A 22,320-nucleotide genomic window follows, 5' to 3' on the forward strand; every position below is an offset into this window, starting at 1 on the left:
AAATGGCTAGCTCCAGTCTGGTCCTTTCACAATTGGAGCTTGAGTCAGGACGGTCTTTAGCTTATCAAATGCCTGCATACAATCCTCACTGAACTCGAACTCAATTTCCTTCTGTAGCAATCTGGATAAAGGTAATGCTACCTTACTGAAGTCCTTAATGAATCTCCTGTAAAAACCTGCATGGCCAAGGAACGAACGGACTTCCCTCACGGAGGAGGGGTAAGGTAAACTAGAAATAACATCCACCTTTGCTGGATCTACAGATAGGTACAACATGTCCTAGTACAATTCCTTGTTTGACCATAAAGTGACATTTTTCAAAATTTAATACAAGGTTTGTACTAACACATCTGTCTAACACTTTAGATAAACTATCCAAGCAAAGGCTAAATGAATCACCATATATTCTGAAATCATCCATAAAAACCTCCATATAGTTCTCAATAAGGTCAGAGAAAAGACTCATCATACATCTTTGGAAAGTAGCTGGTGCATTGCATAAGCCAAAGGGCATTCTCTTATAACCATAAGTCCCAAAAGGACATGTAAAAATGGTATTTTCTTGATCATTAGGAGCTATATGAATTTGAAAGTAGCCTGTATAACCATCTAAAAAGTAGTAATGGGATTTAACTGACAGGCGATCAAGCATTTGATCAATGAATGGCAAGGGGTAATGATCCTTGCGAGTGGCTTGGTTGAGACGCTTATAGTCAATGCAAATGATGCCAGGGCATCTTGGCCAGTTTCACTGACCTTTTCTTTACTGTTTTTAGGATAGTTTCATACATTTCTTTAGGAAATAAGCTAGTTTTGGGTAAATATTCACTTATGCCTTGATTCAAGCATACATTGTGCATTTTACATAATTTCATGAGGATTTTGCATAAGTTTAGTGACAAATATTATGTTGCATTACTCATGACTTGGACTAGAGTTTTGATGCACTTTATTGCTTGATTTCAGGACCAAAAAGGAAGCAAGAAAATGGGAGGTAACTTGCAAGATTAATGAGAAAAGTAATTGCCAATAACATTCTCAAAAAGCCATCAATGCCCACGTTAGAGAGTCACGTTAACTAAGTTAACGTGAACTCTAACGTGGAGAAGAGAAGTTGAGCCAACGTTAGTGACACTTAACATTATCACTAACGTTGGCAATTACTCATAAGTGGCCACGTTAGAAGCCACGTTAACCTAGTTAACGTGGCCTCTAACGTTAAGGGGGGAAGAGAAGCCAACGTTAGTGACACTCAACATTGTCACTAACGTTGGCCTATGGTGCAAGGCACCACGTTAACTCCCACGTTAACTTGGTTAACGTGGGAACTAACGTAAAGGATGAAGAGTTGTCGACAACGTTAGTGACACTCAACATTGTCACTAACGTTGAAGCAACCATACAACCCCCAAGAGTCACGTTAACCTCCACGTTAACTTAGTTAACGTGGAAGCTAACGATGAGGGATGAAGGATGAGCCAACGTTAGTGACACTCAATATTGTCACTAACGTTGGGATGGCTAAAGATGGCTACGTTAGAGGCCACGTTAACCTAGTTAACGTGGACTCTAACGTGAGACCCAGGGGCACATTGGAACGTTAGTGACAATGTTGAGTGTCACTAACGTTCTCGAAGGTTGGCAAGGACCACGTTAGAAGCCACGTTAACCTAGTTAACGTGGGCTTTAACGTGAAACAAGAAGGGGCACACTGGAACGTTAGTGACAATGTTGAGTGTCACTAACGTTTTCGAAGGATTAACAAGGAAACGTTAAAAGCCACGTTAACCTAGTTAACGTGGGTTTTAACGTAAGGCAAGGGGGTGCATTGGAACGTTAGTGACAATGTTAAGTGTCACTAACGTTCTCGAACTTATATTCTCACTAAATATTAACACCCCTAACGTCCTGAGCTGAAGTCCCTGCCCACTTAGCACTTTCTCTTTGTAAGTAAAGCCAAGCCCAAATGAAGAAAAGAACTGCTTCAAACTCAAGATCCAAAGGCCCAAGACTTGAAGAGTAAACTAGAAGCTGAGAAGAGTAGTATATATAGGAGTAGCTTTGAATTGTAAAGAAGTTCTAGAGGCTGGGAAAAAGGAGAACTACTCTCTGTATTTTATTTTCTTTGCAATTTCTAGTTTTATGATGTATTCTCCATCTTTGTTTTCATTTTCAAGAGCTATGAACAACTAAACCCCTTTCATTGGGTTAGGGAGCTCTGTTGTAATTTGATGGATCAATACTAATTTTCATTATTCTTCTTCTATCTTTCCTCTTGATTTTACTTGAAAGCTTTCGATCTTCATCCCATTGAGTAGTTATCTTGGAAGAAAAGCTATTCAAACTTGGATCTCTTTTGAACCTTGAAAGAGGAATGAATAGATCAAGCTAGAAATGCTTTCTCATGCTGGACCAAATTGGGTTTGGATGGGCATGTGACTATAACCCTCTCAATACTTGGTTTGGGAAATGCATGTGGTATAATCAATGACCATACTTCATCTCTTCTCATGAGCAATTGACCAAGGAATTGGCTATTGATCAAGATTTGAGAGATTGAATTGCAAGAAATTATAATTCAATCACTTAAGATTGCCAAGGAGATCAATGAGTGCATTGATTGAGGAAGAGATGAAAATGAACTTGATCCGGAGAATTGCAACATCTCCTAAGCCCAATGAAATCCCCATCTCTGATCTTACCCATTCTCTTTAATTTCTGTCATTTACTTTTATGAGCAAATCCCCCATTCCCATTTACAATTCTGCAATTTATTTCCAGTCATTTACTTCCAGTCCTTTAATTATAGCATTTACTTTTCTGTTATTTACATTCCCGCCATTTTAATTTCTGCAACTCTCAACCCAAAATCTGGATTCGCTCAACTAGAACATTCTTCTAATTAAAGTTTCTTGATCAATCAATCCCTGTGGGATTCGATCTCACTCTATTGTGAGTTTTTACTTGACGATAACTTCGGTACACTTGCCGAAGGGAGATTTGTTGTGAGACAAGTTTTTCGTGCATCAAGTTTATGGCGCCATTGCCGGGGATTGATTGTGCATCAACAATGATTAGATTGGAAGATCACTAGATTGAGCATTTTATTTTGTGAATTTCATTTTTTGTTTGAGTGATTTACTTTTTGTTTTAGTTAAACTTCTTCCATTCTCCCTCTACCCGTTTATTTTTCTTTGTTATTTTCAATTCTGTTTGCTAACCCACTAACTGTTTGATATATTACATCACCCACAACTAACAATAACTCTGACACAAATACTTTCTGCACCTATTTTCTTTGCTTGTACTTGTTGGTTGTATGACAGGGAGAAGAAGCAGGGCTTCAACTTCCTTTGATTCTGAACCTGAGAGAACCTTCCTTAGACTAAGGAGGGAGGCAAAAGAAAAACATGTAGTTGGTGCTGAAGAAGAGGAGGAACACTTTGAGGAATACTTTGAACCTAACATGGAAGAAAACATGGAAAATCATCATGAAGAAGAGACTCACAACCAAGGCAGAGGAGGTGGAGCAAATCATGCTGGGGAGGTGATGCGCATAAACTTGTTATGCTACGATTTAGGAAATTGCACGATCGGCAAAATTCCTTCCGGCAAGTGCACCGGTTATCGTCAAGTAAAAACTCACAATAGAGTGAGGTCGAATCCCACAAGGATTGGTTGAGTGAGCAATTCGGATTAGAAATATGTTCTAGTTGAGCGGAATCAAGATTTAGATGAGAATTGCGGAATGTAAAATTGGCGGGAAACGTAAATGACAAGAAATTTAAATGGCGGAATCTTAAATTGCATGAATTAAAGAGCAGAAGCTAAATTGCTGAAATTAAAAGGGAATGGGGGTGATTGCATGAATTGAGTTGCAGAATGTAAAGAGAAAGTGGTAGATCAGAAATGGGGAATTCATTGGGTTATAGGAGATATTGAGATCTCCGAATCAAAACATGTTTATCTCTTCCTCAACCAATGCGTTCATTGAATTTTGCTTGGCAATCTTATATGATTGGATCCCAATCCCTTGGCTCACCAATTCTCTCTAAAAACAAACAAATTCCCAATCCCTTGGTTTAAATGTTCATAAGAAGAGATGATGCTCGATCACTGATTATACCACACAGTTTCATGAACCACAATTTGGTAGGATTACATGTCACAATATCCATCCAAACCCCAATCCAATTCACTGTGAGAAAGCTTCTCTAGCATGAATCCTCCATTCCTTTCCCAAGGTTCCGAAGGATTCCAATTATGGGTAGTTTCTTTCCCAAGACAACTACCCAATGGAATTAGATCGAGAAGCTTTCTAACAAAATTCAAGAGAAAAGATTGAAGAAGAAGATAAACTATTGTTGATTCATTGAATCACAATAGAGCTCCCTAACCCAATGAAAGGGGGTTTAGTGAGTCATAGCTCTGAATTCAATTACAAAGATATGAAAACTAGCCAAATGGAAAGGTAAAAGTCCTTCCTAACTTGAATTCTATCCTATTTATACACTTTCTATATTGAGCTTCTGTTGTGTTTCTTGGGCTTTGAGGCCTCTCCCTGCTTCCCTTTTGTTTTGGGTTTATGATCCATAATCTTGATGAGGCTGCTGATCCAAATTCTGTAACATTCATTGAGCCAACTTAGTGATAATCAAATAGTAATACATGACTCAACAATTTGAAATTTCAGACTCATCAATCCTTCAGGCCCAATCCCATAAACCATGATATTCAATTGGGTTTCATACCAGAGTAAGTTTAAGTTAATGTTTGTGCTCAAAGACTAACTTAAACCGCAATATTTTTGGCCCAGAAACCTTTTCCAAGAGTGGCGTTTAAGTTGCAGTTTAAGCTTAAACTGCAGCTTAAATGCCAAACACTTCCAGTGAAGCCTTTTGTAGAAGCACGTTTAAGCTTCAGTTTAAGGTTAAACTGAAGCTTAAACGTGGAAATTGAAGAAGGCAGCCCTGGAGAGTCATGTAGTCGAACACGTTTAAGCTTCAGTTTAAGGTTAAACTGAAGCTTAAACGTGGAGATAGGAAGGGCAGCCCTGGAGGTCGAACACGTTTAAGCTCCAGTTTAAGGTTAAACTGGAGCTTAAACGTGGAAGAGGAGAAAGCCATCCTGGAGGTCGAACACGTTTAAGCTCCAGTTTAAGGTTAAACTGGAGCTTAAACGTGGAAGAGGAGGAAGGTAGCCCTGGAGGTGTCGAACACGTTTAAGCTCCAGTTTAAGGTTAAACTGGAGCTTAAACGTGGAAATGGAGAGAGCAACCCTGGAGGAGAAAACTTGGTCGAACACGTTTAAGCTCCAGTTTGAGGTCAAACTGGAGCTTAAACGTGGAAATGGCTCCCTGGTGCTTTTCCCATTTCTGGCGTTTAACCTCCAGTTTAAGGTTAAACTGGAGGTTAAACGTGGAACTCCTTCCTGAGTGGCATTCTCATTCTGGCGTTTAACCTCCAGTTTAAGGTTAAACTGGAGGTTAAACGTGGAAATGCTTCTTTGGTGAGACTTTCATTCTGGCGTTTAACCTCCAGTTTAAGGTTAAACTGGAGGTTAAACTTCAATTCCAGCATTTCTTAGCCTTCATGATTCTGGTGTTTAAGCTCCAGTTTAGGCTTAAACTGGAACTTAAACTCCACATGTGATATTCAAGCTTCCTTTATTGATTTTGTTGCTTCCTTGCTTAGCCTCTTCTTCCCTGAAATCATCCAAACAATTGCATCAAAGTCTTGCAAAATTTCATGAGAATTCTTCCATTCATAGCATTCAAGTAATATAACTAAAACTCATAGAATTTGCATCAAAATCATACTGTTTGGATGGTTCATTGCTTTGTTATTCATTTAACCATTCTTGGTTACTTAAAGCTCAAGAAAATGCATAAAACTACTAAAACTAACAGAAAAATGCTAGTGAAACTAGCCTAAGATGCCTTGGCATCACAACACCAAACTTAATACTTGCTTGTCCCTAAGCAAGTCCTGAGTTATTTGAGAAGAAAGTATGAAACAGAAAGCAATTACATTGGCTATATTAGCAAGCATTTGAAGTTCATCAGAAGGGTTTTATGCAGAAAGTTGCAGCATCACTTTTTCATTCTTATCAGGTAAGATTATCACTTTTTCATTGCATCCATCAAACACTGCTATGGCCTCTTGTTATTCTTATGTCTTTGGCACTTTTCTCTTCTTTGTTTTTCTTTTCTTTTTCTTAGAGCTCCTTTGCTCCTTGTTTGCTTGGTGTCATGTGTTGTGCAAGCCTTTGGCATTTTCTTTTTTTTTTTTCTTATCAGTGCACTACACATATCCACTCCAGGCATTTTAGTTCACATTTCTTCTTGAGACATTGGTGCCCAGCACCTCTTTGTGTGACTAAATGTTTTGTATTTAGGTTGCTCTTGATAATGGACTTTTGGTTGATAATCCCGGGTTAGTTAACCCAAGTTACCAAGTGTTGAAACACTCCTCAGAACCTATTCATCCAAGCATATCCTTAATACATAAACACCACAGGCATTTGTCTCGGAAGTTCAAACCATTGGTGCCTAGCTTATTTTCTCAATTTTTTTGCTTTTTGGTTGCCTTTTTCAGTGGCTTTTTCTTCTTCTTTTTCTTTCTTTTTCATGGCCAAAGACATTTATTCATCAAGATCCATAGACAGTTTTCAATTTCTACAAAAATTGATAATTCTACACTCTATCTCCAGTGATCTGACTAAACAATCAAGCATGCATACCACCACTTAATTCTACTTGATTTGTCACTAATTGAGCCAAGTTACTTTTGTTCAAACTTTTCTTTTATTTTAGGAAACAGAACAAGCATGGCAAGCATTTGTTTAAGAAGGTGAAGTTATATCCAAACATCTAGGCATTCACTTTATTCAAAGCAATAAACAGACAAACATACTAGAAAAAAAAAAAAAACTCCACATAAAACTTAAATGACTTATGATGAAAGAAAGCTCATAAAGACAATTCACCAATTATCATTTGATTATTAAGGAACGAGACCACTTCTTATTTATTGCTTGGTTCTTCTTAATTCTTGGGATCCTGCTTCTTCTTGCTTCCTGCCTCTTTTTGACCACTTGTGCTTCCTTTGTCTTTTCTTATGAGCTTTTTCCAGAATCCAGCCTTTTTCATCGTTTCTTCCACTCCTTTTTCAAGGATCATTGCCTTGTTTATTTCTCCTTCTTTCCTCCCTTTGAAATACTCATCAAAAGCTGGGAATGCTGGGTCCATCTTGTGTAGATGTTCCCCTATGTAGTTAAGCTTGATTTGCGAACTGATGTTGTAATCAGCTTGGACTGAGTATCTTGCATTCTGTAAAGTGGTGGCTTCCTTGATTGCCACGACATTGGCATCTTGGTGTTGGCATATGTGGCTGAAGGATTCCTGTAAGTGTAAATTCTGTTCCCTTTGCAGATCTAAGAATCTTGATTCAAAGTTCCTTTGCATATCCATCATTTTTAGGTGAAAGTCCTCTTGTCTCTCCTGAGACCTCATGTATTGTTGAGACATTCCTTCCATGATTTCCTGCATTCTGCTCATATCCATGGGGTCTCTGGGAATTCGTTGTCTTCTTTCTGGAATTGCTTGCTCTTCTTGCTCTTCTTCTCTGTCTTCTCCTTCTTGTCCTTCTTGTTCTGCTTCTTGCTCGGCTTCCGCTTGTTGCCCTTCTTCATTTCTTCTTCTTGTATGTCTTGGAGGAGTTGGGCCAAGAGTCATTCTGTACGCAGTTATGGCCAATCCAGGATATAGCCAATTAGGTCTTTCATCCTCAAGTGGTACTTGGGCATCGATGCATAGTCTAATGATGGTGCTAGGGAAGTGGAGCCAGGATTCAGGGTCACTTTTCTCACTAAACTCTTGTATCTGTTCAGCAATGAGTTTATGAACTTTGATCTCCCCTCCCACCATAATGCAATGTAGCAAGATGGCTCTTTTAGGGACTATTTCTGAAGAGTTTGCAGTGGGTAGGATGGATCTCCTAACTATTGCATACCACCCTTTAGCTTCAGGTGTTAGGTCTCCCCTTCTCAAGACTCTTGGAGCTCCTCTTGTTTTTCTCACCCATTCAGCTCTGATGGCACAAAGATCTTCAGCAATAGTCGTGTAGTCAGGTTCTCCTATCATCCTTTCCTCATAACTTGCTTGGCTGAAATGTATGTTTTTCAGGCCAAGAGTTTTCATGATTGCCTTGGGGCTGAAGTCAACTTCCACCCCTCTCACATAGCTTTTGTATGTGGGTTTCTTGGTTGAGTCTTCCCTCACTGCATTTGCATAGAACTCCTTCACCAAGTTGATGTTGATTTTAGTGATTGGCTTAGTCAGGAGCTCCCACTTCCTCTTTTTGATCTTCTCCCAAACACCTGGGAACTCATCCTTTTCAAGGTCAAAGGGAACTTCAGCTAGTACCCTTTTAGGTCTCATCCATTCGGCTTGAATCTCATGGAAAACTGATTTGTATCTCCTTGCATCGAATTCCCTGTTCTCCTCCATTGGTTGCTTGTCTTTTCTTCTTTTGTGGCTAGATGAAGCTGCCATTGGTTCTTTAGTTTTGGGGTAAGTGACAAGCTAAAGTTGACAAGGTGAAGCAAGAAGTGTTGTTGGAAGTGTGGGGAGGTTGTTTTCGGCAAGAGATAGTTTATGCTATGATGAAGGAAATGTGCATGAAGGAGATTTGGTGGTGTTGAACTCGTTCCCCAAGTGGTTCTTTATAATACCGTAAGTGAAAAATGGACGGCTAGGGTGGCTTGTGAAGGGTGGCTTGATGGTAAATATATGAATTAGGGAGAAGGACGAATTGCTTTTCATTTTCTTGGAAGTATTCTGGGTGCATTAGGTTGTACATGTAGCAATCTTTTCTTGCAGAACTTCCTTTTCCCATGTGTTAGCTTCAAAGACTTGTGAACTTTCTTTTTGACCAAGCACCGTACCTCCCTTTGTCTTTTTCCTCCATTTTTGTCTTTTCTTTTGTACCTGCACAAGCAAACAAGTGTGCTATCATTTTTCGGTCCATGTGAATGATGAATAGTACTTGCACATGTAAATCAATGATTAACTTCATGAGCTTAAAGCCGTGACTTGTGTATGTATGCACACTTATTACTGGACACCAAACTTAGTGTTTGGTAAAGTCTCCTGATGACATGAAATCCATATTGGTTGTCCTTAATGAATGTGCATAATTCTAATAAATCATAGTCACTTTGGCTCTTTGATTCTAAACAAATTTACTATCCTAAGTAATTGAAACCAAAGTATTAAAACATGCGAATGGTCTACTTGTCATGAATTTCGAAATCCAGAGGAACTTCTTGCTTTTCATGAACCGTGTTCAAAGAGGAACACCAAACTTAATGTTTGGTTGTGCACTTTGCATAAAAAAATTGAATGCATTTTGAATAAAATTTGGGTGCCTTCAGGCACACCAAACTTAGAGACAAATTGTATTTTACATGCAATGTTTAGTGCACTCTTTCAGCAGTCGTCCTGAGGATTCAAGTTCATGCATAAGAAACCATGCTTTATTAGATGCAAAACAAAACAATAAAGAGTAAGGATATTAAAAACATGGGTTGCCTCCCATGAAGCGCTTCTTTAACGTCACTAGCTTGACGGTTGTCCCTTGTTAGGGTGGATTGTAGTGCTTGACGTCTTCTCCTCTCACTATGCAAACGTCCCCACTTGATTCCTTCATGACCTCTAAATGTTCCATTAGAAAGAACTTTCCTGATTGTGAACACTTGAGGGAGCTGGGAAGGAATGGTTTTGAAGCCAGGTGGAATTGGCAGATAATGACTTGATATCACTTTATCTCCCGGAGAAAAACCTTCAGTGGGAATTTTCTTGTTTCTCCACCCTCTTGGTAATTTCCCTATCATTCTTCCCTTTCTCTTGAGGATTTCTTCATTGACCCTTATGCTAGGAAGATCCTTCTGATCTGTTTCCATTGATTCTTGTGGCTTTAACTCTTGCAACTTCTGTTTGCCTTCCAAGGACTGTTTTAGAGTTTCAGCTGCTGGATTACTTCCCTCCAAACACAGATGGCTACTATCATCCTTAGGCTTTTCAGGTTCTGGTTCAGGCTCAGATGCAGGTTTGAAAACTTTGAAAATGAGCTGTTCATCATGTATTCTCAGAATTAGCTCTCCTTGTTCTACATCTATGAGCGCTCTAGTAGTGGCTAGAAATGGTCTTCCCAGAATGATAGGGTGTAGGTAGCTTTCCTCCATGTCCAAAATGACAAAGTCTGTGGGGAAGTAATAATCTCCCACTTTCACCAGCACATTCTCAACCACCCCTTCAGCTTGCTTCTGAGTTTTGTCAGCCAGTTGTATGATTACATCAGTGGATCTCACCTCATTCAGTTGTAGCCTCCTCATAAGAGTTAGAGGCATCACATTTATGCTAGCTCCTAGATCACAGAATCCTCTGTCAATTTTTGTTTCTCCTATGATGCAAGGAATATGAAAACTTCCTGGGTCTGTTTTCTTAGAGACTGTGTCCTTCTTGATGAGGGCACTGCATTCTTTGTTCATTGTTACCGTTTGTCCTCCCTTCAAAAATCTTTTCTTGCTCAACAATTCCTTTAAATACTTGATGTGTGTAGGCATTTGATGGAGAATCTCAAGAAAGGGAATATTGATATGGAGAGACTTAAATGTCTCTAAAAACCTTGAATAGGTTTTCCCTTTTTCACCTCCTCCTATCCTCTGAGGAAATGGTGCTTTTGGTTGGTATGTTTCCATCGTGCCTTTTTGCAGTTCCTTGGCTTGCTCAGTTTCACCTTCCTGCTTAACTTCTTCCACACCTTCCTTCAAGATTTCTGGCTCCTACTCTGAGGGCCTGATTCCTTCTTCTTCTGAAACTTCCTTCAATATGGTGATGGCCTTGCATTCTTCCCATCTCACTCTCTTTTGTTCCCCTTTAGGATTCTTTTCTGTGTCACTAGGGAACACTGCAGTTGATTTGGGGGCCTGTTGAGATAGCTCTCCTACTTGAGACTCCATCCTCTTGAGTTTTTCACCATGGTTTCTTAAGGTAGCTCTCACATCATCCCTGAAGCTTTTCAATTCGGTTATGTCTTGACTCATGGTTGCCATCATTCCTTCTATCCGGTTTAATTGATCTTGAAATTGTTGGTTCGGATTAAGTTGGGTAGGTTGATTATTTTGGCCATGATATGATGGTTGGGAGTAAGTGTTTTGTGTGGCTTGGTATGATCTTTGGTTGGAATTTCGGTATGTGGAATTGTTATGTTGGTTGTGGTTGTAAGGTTTGTGGTTTTGTGGTTGGGTTTGTTGGTTCCCCCACCCAAAGTTTGGGTGGTTTTTCCATCCTGGGTTGTAAGTGTTGGAATGTGGATCATATGATTGCCTTTGTTGGTTTCCCACATAGTTGGCCTCTTCCCAATCACCTCCTTCAATGCTTACTTCCTCTTGATCTTGTGTGTGTATTGCAGCCACTTGCTTTGTTTCTAATTGCCTGGTAAGCTCTGCTAGTTGCTTGGCAAACACCTTGTTTTGGGCTAAAATTGTATCAACATGGTTCAGCTCCATGACTCCCTTAGTGTTGTGTCTCTCTGAAGCATAGTAGTACTCATTCTCAGCCACTGTCTCAATCACTTCAATGGCTTCTTCCACAGTCTTTTTCCTGTTCAATGAACCTCCTGATGAATGGTCTACAGCCTTCCTTGATTCATAAGAAAGTCCATCATAGAAAATATGCAATTGCACCCAGTCATGGAACATGTCTGGTGGGCATTTCCTTGTCAAATCCTTGAACCTCTCCCATGCCTCGTAGAGAGTTTCACCATCTTGTTGTCTAAAAGTCTGAACCTCAGATCGAAGCCTATTGACCTTTTGTGGGGGGTAGAAACGTGCCAGAAACTTGCTTTCTACCTCATCCCATGTTGTTAGGCTCCCCCTTGGGAATGATTCCAGCCACTTAGCTGCCTTGTCCCTAAGTGAAAATGGGAACAAAAGCAGTTTATAGGCATCTTCCTGGACTCCATTGGACTTCACAGTGTCGCAAATTCTCAGAAATTTTGTGAGATGTTGATTTGGATCTTCATTAGCACTCCCACCAAATGAACAATGATTCTCCACAAGTGATATTAGCTGTGGTTTGAGCTCAAAATTGTTGGCCTGAATGGGTGGTTTCTGAATGCTGCTACCACAATTCCCAGAGGTTGGGTTTATGTATGAACTAAGAACCCTCCTCTCGGGAATAGCATTGTTTCCATCAGCTCTCTCATGGTTGTGAACTTCTCTCTCCATGTTGAGGTCTAGAGCTTCCTCAAAATTGTCCTCAGATTCTCCTTCAGATTCTTCTTCTCCCAGTACTCTCTTCCCTCTTGCTTCCCTTCTAAGTCTATGAAGGGTCCTCTCTGGTTCGGTATATGGAGGAGTTGATGTCTCTCCTCTCCTACCTGTCATACAAGAACACAGCACAGGCAACAAACAAGTGAAATACTCTTGGTTAATGGAAGAGTATGGTTAGAGCAATTGAGGAATTAATTCAAACAGTTAGTGAGTCAGTGAGTTAGTTGCTTGAATTTAAAGGCATAAAGAAAGAAAGCATGTAACAGAGTGCAGAAATTAACATTCAACAAGTAACTTGTACTGAATTAATCAAAACAAAAAAAAAATGCTCAATCTAGTTAACTTCCAATTTGAGAATTGTCAATCGAAAACCAATCCCCGGCAACGGCGCCATAAACTTGATGCGCATAAACTTGTTATGCTACGATTTAGGAAATTGCACGATCGGCAAAATTCCTTCCGACAAGTGCACCGGTTATCGTCAAGTAAAAACTCACAATAGAGTGAGGTCGAATCCCACAAAGATTGGTTGAGTGAGCAATTCGGATTAGAAATATGTTCTAGTTGAGCGGAATCAAGATTTATATGAGAATTGCGGAATGTAAAATTGGCGGGAAACGTAAATGACAAGAAATTTAAATGGCGGAATCTTAAATTGCATGAATTAAAGAGCAGAAGCTAAATTGCTGAAATTAAAAGGGAATGGGGGTGATTGCATGAATTGAGTTGCAGAATGTAAAGAGAAAGTGGTAGATCAGAAATGGGGAATTCATTGGGTTATAGGAGATATTGAGATCTCCGAATCAAAACATGTTTATCTCTTCCTCAACCAATGCGTTCATTGAATTTTGCTTGGCAATCTTATATGATTGGATCCCAATCCCTTGGCTCACCAATTCTCTCTAAAAACAAACAAATTCCCAATCCCTTGGTTTAAATGTTCATAAGAAGAGATGATGCTCGATCACTGATTATACCACACAGTTTCATGAACCACAATTTGGTAGGATTACATGTCACAATATCCATCCAAACCCCAATGCAATTCACTGTGAGAAAGCTTCTCTAGCATGAATCCTCCATTCCTTTCCCAAGGTTCCGAAGGATTCCAATTATGGGTAGTTTCTTTCCCAAGACAACTACCCAATGGAATTAGATCGAGAAGCTTTCTAACAAAATTCAAGAGAAAAGATTTAAGAAGAAGATAAACTATTATTGATTCATTGAATCACAATAGAGCTCCCTAACCCAATGAAAGGGGGTTTAGTGAGTCATAGCTCTGAATTCAATTACAAAGATATGAAAACTAGCCAAATGGAAAGGTAAAAGTCCTTCCTAACTTGAATTCTATCCTATTTATACACTTTCTATATTGAGCTTCTGTTGTGTTTCTTGGGCTTTGAGGCCTCTCCCTGCTTCCCTTTTGTTTTGGGTTTATGATCCATAATCTTGATGAGGCTGCTGATCCAAATTCTGTAACATTCATTGAGCCAACTTAGTGATAATCAAATAGTAATACATGACTCAACAATTTGAAATTTCAGACTCATCAATCCTTCAGGCCCAATCCCATAAACCATGATATTCAATTGGGTTTCATACCAGAGTAAGTTTAAGTTAATGTTTGTGCTCAAAGACTAACTTAAACCGCAATATTTTTGGCCCAGAAACCTTTTCCAAGAGTGGCGTTTAAGTTGCAGTTTAAGCTTAAACTGCAGCTTAAACGCCAGACACTTCCAGTGAAGCCTTTTGTAGAAGCACGTTTAAGCTTCAGTTTAAGGTTAAACTGAAGCTTAAACGTGGAAATTGAAGAAGGCAGCCCTGGAGAGTCATGTAGTCGAACACGTTTAAGCTTCAGTTTAAGGTTAAACTGAAGCTTAAACGTGGAGATAGGAAGGGCAGCCCTGGAGGTCGAACACGTTTAAGCTCCAGTTTAAGGTTAAACTGGAGCTTAAACGTGGAAGAGGAGAAAGCCATCCTGGAGGTCGAACACGTTTAAGCTCCAGTTTAAGGTTAAACTGGAGCTTAAACGTGGAAGAGGAGGAAGGTAGCCCTGGAGGTGTCGAACACGTTTAAGCTCCAGTTTAAGGTTAAACTGGAGCTTAAACGTGGAAATGGAGAGAGCAACCCTGGAGGAGAAAACTTGGTCGAACACGTTTAAGCTCCAGTTTGAGGTCAAACTGGAGCTTAAACGTGGAAATGGCTCCCTGGTGCTTTTCCCATTTCTTGCGTTTAACCTCCAGTTTAAGGTTAAACTGGAGGTTAAACGTGGAACTCCTTCCTGAGTGGCATTCTCATTCTGGCGTTTAACCTCCAGTTTAAGGTTAAACTGGAGGTTAAACGTGGAAATGCTTCTTTGGTGAGACTTTCATTCTGGCGTTTAACCTCCAGTTTAAGGTTAAACTGGAGGTTAAACTTCAATTCCAGCATTTCTTAGCCTTCATGATTCTGGCGTTTAAGCTCCAGTTTAGGCTTAAACTGGAACTTAAACTCCACATGTGATATTCAAGCTTCCTTTATTGATTTTGTTGCTTCCTTGCTTAGCCTCTTCTTCCCTGAAATCATCCAAACAATTGCATCAAAGTCTTGCAAAATTTCATGAGAATTCTTCCATTCATAGCATTCAAGTAATATAACTAAAACTCATGGAATTTGCATCAAAATCATACTGTTTGGATGGTTCATTGCTTTGTTATTCATTTAACCATTCTTGATTACTTAAAGCTCAAGAAAATGCATAAAACTACTAAAACTAACAGAAAAATGCTAGTGAACACAAGAGGAGTGATGGAGCTAAACAATGTAGATGCTCTGTTGGCCCAAAACAAGCTCATTACCCAGTAGCTGGCTGACCTCACCAAGAAGATGGAGAGGAACCAAGTAGCAGCAATCTCCACTTCATCAACAACACAAGAAGGAGTGCATGAAGAAGCAGAGGGTAGTCAGGAGCAAGCCAACTACATTGGGAATTCACCAAGGAAAAACTATGATCCATACTCAAAAACTTACAACCCTGGATGGAGAAACCACCCAAACTTTGGGTGGGGAAGTGAGCAAGATCAAAACCAAGACCAGAGACGTTACAACTCCAACAACAATGCAGCTCACCAGCAATTCACCCAGAGGACATCTCAACACCCCCACAACAACACTTCTCCACATACTTATCAAAACCAAAACAACACGTCTACCCCGAATCACTCATTAATTGATGACAAGTTCTCTAAGATTGAAGCCTTACTTGAAGGAATATGCCAAGAGATTCAAGAAAATAAGGTGTTCAAAGAGGAGGTGCGAGCCAATATTAAGAACCAGGGAGAGACCATCAGGAAGCTGGAATTCCAGGTGGGATATTTAGCTGAGAAGATTCCCAAACCTATTGATAGCTTCCCAAGTGACATGGAGAAAAACCCCAAGGGAGAAGCAAAGAAAGTAAGATGGGAAGATTGCAAAATGGTCACTACAAGTGATCAAGAGATTGAAGACAAGCAAAGCAAAGTGTGCAAACAACCTGAAGACAACTCAACAAAGGAGGAGGATAGAGATCACAAAGAACCAGAAATCTCACAACAAGAGCTGCTGAAGTTCTATGCACCATTCCCTCAACTGCTCAATGGTGCTGTGGGAAAAAGAATATACTCAAGGTTCCTAGACTTGTTTGCATCTCTGCATGTGAACATACCATTCATCAAGGCAATTCAACAAATGCCTGCATTCATCAAGTATATGAAGGAACTTCTTCCTAGGAAAAGCTCACTCAAGGGAGGGCAGACTATAGTGATGAACAAGGAATGTAGTGCCCTTATTCAACCTGAGTTGCCCATAAAAAGAAGAGACCCAGGAAGTTTTCATATACCTTGTGCCATAGGTGAAAACATGTTCGACAGAGCACTATGTGATTTAGGGGCCAGCATCAACTTACTGCCCTTATCCCTGGTGAAGAGGCTGCAGATCAATGAGATAATGCCCACAGATGTCATTATCAGACTGGCTGACAAAACTCAAAAGCAAGCAATAGGAGTGGTGGAAAATGTGTTGCTAAAGGTTGGGAAGTACTTTCTCCCAACAGACTTTGTCATTCTGGACATGGAAGAGAGTCACACTCATCCAATCATATTGGGAAGACCATTCCTAGCTACGGCCAGAGCACTTATTGATGTAGAGAAAGGGGAGCTAATATTGAAAATCCATGATGAACGACACAGCTTCAATGTTTTCAAACTCTCGCAAGAAACAGATCAAGAGGACAAGGAACTAAGCACAAATGATACTGAGACACTGAAGGAGGAAACAAGCACTGAAGCACAGCCAGTTCATTCTGAGATCCCCTTAACTGACAAACAAGGAAAACAGCAATTGCCACAGCTCAAGGAAAAGTTGGAGGAACCTAAACCTCTAGAGGCAGGTGAAGACAGCACCACAGCTCCTTTAGAAAAAGAGGTCACCAAGGGAAAGGCAACCTCAAACGAAACAAAGAAGAAGGTACCAAGAGGGTGGAAGAACAAGAAGATCCCTACAGAAGACTTCTCTCCAGGGGATAGAGTTGTCTCAGCCTACTTCCCAGATATTCCCCCTAATCTCCCTACTGTGCCATCTCAATTACCCAAGGTCTTCACTATCAACAGAGTTCTTTCCCTAGAACATGTGGAGATTATTGATCCAACCAATGGATATAAATCCACAGCAAGAGGGGAGGACTTTAAGCACTACCAACCACCATGATGAAGGAAAAACGTCAAGCTAGTGACGCTAAAGAAGCGCTTCATGGGAGGCAACCCATGTTTTATATGCTTTCAGATGATAATGAATAAGTCAATCTTTATGAGCTTCAATCCAAACTTAACAAACAATTGGTGAAAATCTTCTTATGCAGAATATAGTGAGGAACAAGTTTGGTGTTCAAAGCAAACCAAGTTGCATGCTAGTCTTGGGAGCTTTGAACACAAAACTTTCATCACAGTGATCCAAACTAAGTTTGGTGTCACCTCATGGTGCCACCAAAATGCATATAAGGACCCACCAATAGTTAGTTAGTTAGTTGGAATTCATAAACAAACAATCAAATCCTTTCTTTCATTTTTATTCTAGCCGTAGATTTTTTTTTATGATATTAATTTCCTTATTTCAAATCTTTATAGGAAGGAAAAAGGAGCATTAAAAGGGATAGATTGGACAACCAAACAAAGAAGGTTCGGACACAACAAAAGAGGGAATACATTGGAAAATGTTGCCATGCAACATTGAAAAAAATAGGACTCCTAGAAGACTGAGCAATCCCCATCATAAAGTGATGATCCTTGTCTTCTAGCCATGCATAACCCCAACCGTCCATCAAGTGACTATTTCATCAATCTACACCCTCCATTCCTTCACAACTTCTCTATATAAACAACCCTTGTCCGTATTACCCTTCATTGTCATCACACACCCTTCACCACTCTTCCTTTCTGTACAAGACACCCTCTATCAATCATAAACATTTTTTCCTACTCTCTTCACTGCCATAAAACCCTAAACAACCAAAAGTCTCCACAACCTTACCACCTTCACATATTAACCATCATTCATGGCATCTTCAAGTTCTAAGAGAAGGGAAGGGAAGGAACCCATGGAAGAACACCCATATGATGAGAAGAGATTTAGAAGCTTGCATCATGCATTGCAATACGGGTGGATGGTTGATAAGAAAATCATTTATGAGCTGGGATTCCAAGTTAAGAAGACTGAATGCCCCGAAATCACAGAGAAGGTAGAAAGGAGAAGATGGGAGCTCCTCACTGACCCGATCACTAAGGTGAATGCAAATCTCATAAGAGAATTTTATGCAAATGCAGTCAGGTATGATAAGAAAGATGAGTCATATACAAGCTTTGTGAGAGGAACAATGGTGGATTTTGGTCCCATGAGTGTAATGAGGGCACTGAAGCTACGGTCTATACCGTTTGAAGAAGAAAGTTATCACTCAAGATTGGACAACAACCCCAATTATGACCAGCTTTTATGAGACCTTTGTGTACCAGGAGCTGACTGGGAAAGGGGTGCTGGAAATAAACCAAAGTTCATTAAGAGAACAGACCTCACTCCTGAAGCCAAGGGGTGGTTTGAGCTAGTGAGGAGGTCTATCCTCCCAGCTGCAAACAACTCAGAGGTGAATCTCGAGAGAGCAACAATGGTGCATTGTATACTCAAGGGAGGAGATATCAAAGTTCATGAGATCATAGCTCAAGGAATTAGAAAGATGGCAGAGAAAAGCAACTCAAGAGGAACATTAGGTTACCCCAGCACTATTTACCGAATATGCAAGAAAGCTAGGGTGGTTTTTAAAGATGAGGACCCCGTTTGGATAAAGGAAGGCATTCCAATAACGGTCCGAAGGATGAATGCTGCAGCACTCCCCCTGCCTCAACGAAAGCAAAGAAAGAGGACAGCCCCTCAAGTAGTTGAAGGACAAGTCTTAGAGGGACAAGCACCACAGACCTTGGACATGCACCAATTACAGGAAGCCATTGATAGCTTACCTAGACAATATTTGGAAAGCCAAGGAGCACAGAAAGAGCTTCAACTACAGATGATGGGGCAGCAAGATGAGTGGCAAAGGCAAATGATGGAACAGCAACTAAGCCAAGGACAACAATGGGGAGAAGCATTCAACAGGATGGAACAAAGGCAAAATGAGCAACAAGAATCCACCCAGAGGCTAATCAACATCCAAGCACATCAAGGGGCACACATACATGAGATGCATCGAAGACAAATAGAACAGGAAGAACTATTGGACGAGCAAAGGGCATTCGCAGAAGGAGTTTACATGAGTCAAACAGGACATCAGATAAATACTCAAGCCAGGCTCGGCTACTTAGTGGGACAGCTGCCAATATTGCATCCAGAAATAGCCAAGTATGATGAAATGAAGGATGAATTAGCACAAAAGAAAAGACAGGGTGGAAGAGAGTCATGAGTCAGTGAGGAAGGCACTTGAGGATTGGAAGCAAGCAAGATTGGCACGGATGCGAGGAAATGCAAGAGGAAACAAGGAGGACAAGCAAGGAAAAGAGCGTGGACATCCACAACAGTAAAAGGTGGTGGAGCTCCTTCTTTGTTCCATCTTTCTCTGTGTTTTAAATAAGGAAGATCTTGTATGAAATAGAACTTGCTTCCATGTTATGTTTGAACCTTTTTCAAATCATGTTGTTTTTTTAGTTTTTGGTATTGAAGAGAGTCTATGTGCACTGGTCTTTATGTCACTGCACCATCACTTAACCTACTTGTAAGCTTGTCCCTTTAAATCAAATAAAAAGAGAATGATTATGTTTGTAAAAGACCAGAGTGGAGTTTATATTGTGGAAGTGCATTCATGAATCTTTGGGGTAGTCATAAGTTAGCTAAGTTGGTTCAACCACAAGGCTAGGAGGACAACTATCTATCCTGAATACTTTGCTTTGGATACACTCATGAGACTAAGTTAATAACAAGATCCTAAGAAGAGAAAAGGGAAAGAACAATGGAAGTGAAAAACAAAAGAAAAAGAGTAATCAATAAGGCTAGGCATCAATGGTTTTAAGCTTGAGGCAAGTGTCTGTGGTGCTCCTGTGTGAGGGATCTACTTGGATGAATAAGCTCTTAGGGGTGCTTTATCACTTGGTAACTTGGGTTAACTAACCCGGGATTATCAGCTGAAAATCCACTATCAAGAGTAACCCTCACTACGGAGCATTTAGTAACCCAAAGAGGTGCTGGACACCAAGGTCTCAAGAAAAGAAAATAAATAAACTATATGCCTGTGGTGTGTATGTATGGGGGAGAGACTTGAGGGAGTAAGTCCTTAGGGGTGCTTCAACACCTAGCACCTTGAACCAACTGGTTCGGGAGTGTTGGCTGAAAGCTTATCTTAAAGAGTTGCCCCCTTACAGAGCACTTAGCCTAAATAACACAAATAACCCTTGAAATAACAATAAAAGGATCAATGAATAAAAGTCTCATGAGATATAAACAAAGTAAGTGTTTAGGGACATGATAAAGGTCTGAAAGCCAGTAATGGAATGAACCTAAGTTGCTATGCATGAAACCACCATAAAATCAGTAATATGACTTCCACAAGGACGACTCATTCCTCTGGATATTCCATTCATCATTCTCTTGTTCCAGTACTTGCTTAGGGACAAGCAAGCTTTAAGTTTGGTGTTGTGATGCCAGGGCATCTTGGCCAGTTTCACTGACCTTTTCTTTACTGTTTTTAGGATAGTTTCATACATTTCTTTAGGAAATAAGCTAGTTTTGGGTAAATATTCACTTATGCCTTGATTCAAGCATACATTGTGCATTTTACATAATTTCATGAGGATTTTGCATAAGTTTAGTGACAAATATTATGTTGCATTACTCATGACTTGGACTAGAGCTTTGATGCACTTTATTGCTTGATTTCAAGACCAAAAAGGAAGCAAGAAAAGGGGAGGTAACTTGCAAGATTAATGAGAAAAGTGATTGCCAATAACATTCTCAAAAAGCCATCAATGCCCACGTTAGAGAGTCACATTAACTAAGTTAACGTGAACTCTAACATGGAGAAGAGAAGTTGAGCCAACGTTAGTGACACTTAACATTGTCACTAACGTTGGCAATTACTCATAAGTGGCCACGTTAGAAGCCACGTTAACCTAGTTAACGTGGCCTCTAACGTTAAGGGGGGAAGAGAAGCCAACGTTAGTGACACTCAACATTGTCACTAACGTTGGCCTATGGTGCAAGGTACCACGTTAACTCCCACATTAACTTGGTTAACGTGGGAACTAACGTAAAGGATGAAGAGTTGTCGACAACGTTAGTGACACTCAACATTGTCACTAACGTTGAAGCAACCACACAACCCCCAAGAGTCACGTTAACCTCCACGTTAACTTAGTTAACGTGGAAGCTAACGATGAGGGATGAAGGATGAGCCAACGTTAGTGACACTCAACATTGTCACTAACGTTGGGATGGCTAAAGATGGCTACGTTAGAGGCCACGTTAACCTAGTTAACGTGGACTCTAACGTGAGACCCAGGGGCACATTGGAACGTTAGTGACAATGTTGAGTGTCACTAATGTTCTCGAAGGTTGGCAAGGACCACGTTAGAAGCCACGTTAACCTAGTTAACATGGGCTTTAACGTGAAACAAGAAGGGGCACACTGGAACGTTAGTGACAATGTTGAGTGTCACTAACATTCTCGAAGGATTAACAAGGCAACGTTAAAAGCCACGTTAACCTAGTTAACGTGGGTTTTAACGTAAGGCAAGGGGGTGCATTGGAACGTTAGTGATAATGTTAAGTGTCACTAACGTTCTCGAACTTATATTCTCACTAAATATTAACACCCCTAACGTCCTGAGCTGAAGTCTCTGCCCACTTAGCACTTTCTCTCTGCAAGTAAAGCCAAGCCCAAATGAAGAAAAGAACTGCTTCAAACTCAAGATCCAAAGGCCCAAGACTTGAAGAGTAAACTAGAAGCTGAGAAGAGTAGTATATATAGGAGTAGCTTTGAATTGTAAAGAAGTTCTGGAGGCTGGGAAAAAGGAGAACTACTCTCTGTATTTTACTTTCTTTACAATTTCTAGTTTTATGATGTATTCTCCATCTTTGTTTTCATTTTCAAGAGCTATGAACAACTAAACCCATTTCATTGGGTTAGGAAGCTCTGTTGTAATTTGATGGATCAATACTAATTTTTATTATTCTTCTTCTATCTTTCCTCTTGATTTTACTTGAAAGCTTTCGATCTTCATCCCATTGAGTAGTTATCTTGGAAGAGAAGCTATTCAAACTTGGATCTCTTTTGAACCTTGAAAGAGGAATGAAGAGATCAAGCTAGAAATGCTTTCTCATGCTGGACCAAATTGGGTTTGGATGGGTATGTGACTATAACCCTCTCAATACTTGGTTTGGGAAATGCATGTGGTATAATCAGTGACCATACTTCATCTCTTCTCATGAGCAATTGAC

At 40.1% G+C, this 22,320-nt stretch overlaps 1 non-coding gene across 1 annotated transcript; it reads left to right on the forward strand.

The window, feature by feature from the left end:
• Positions 1–11,761: 11,761 nt before the first annotated feature.
• Positions 11,762–11,865, forward strand: LOC112724414 (small nucleolar RNA R71). Its single transcript, XR_003163577.1, has one exon. It is a non-coding gene; the product is annotated as a small nucleolar RNA R71 (small nucleolar RNA).
• The last annotated feature ends 10,455 nt before the right edge of the window (positions 11,866–22,320 follow it).

Source organism: Arachis hypogaea, chromosome 11 (assembly GCF_003086295.3).
Source record: "Arachis hypogaea cultivar Tifrunner chromosome 11, arahy.Tifrunner.gnm2.J5K5, whole genome shotgun sequence".
Taxonomy (NCBI): domain Eukaryota; kingdom Viridiplantae; phylum Streptophyta; class Magnoliopsida; order Fabales; family Fabaceae; genus Arachis; species Arachis hypogaea.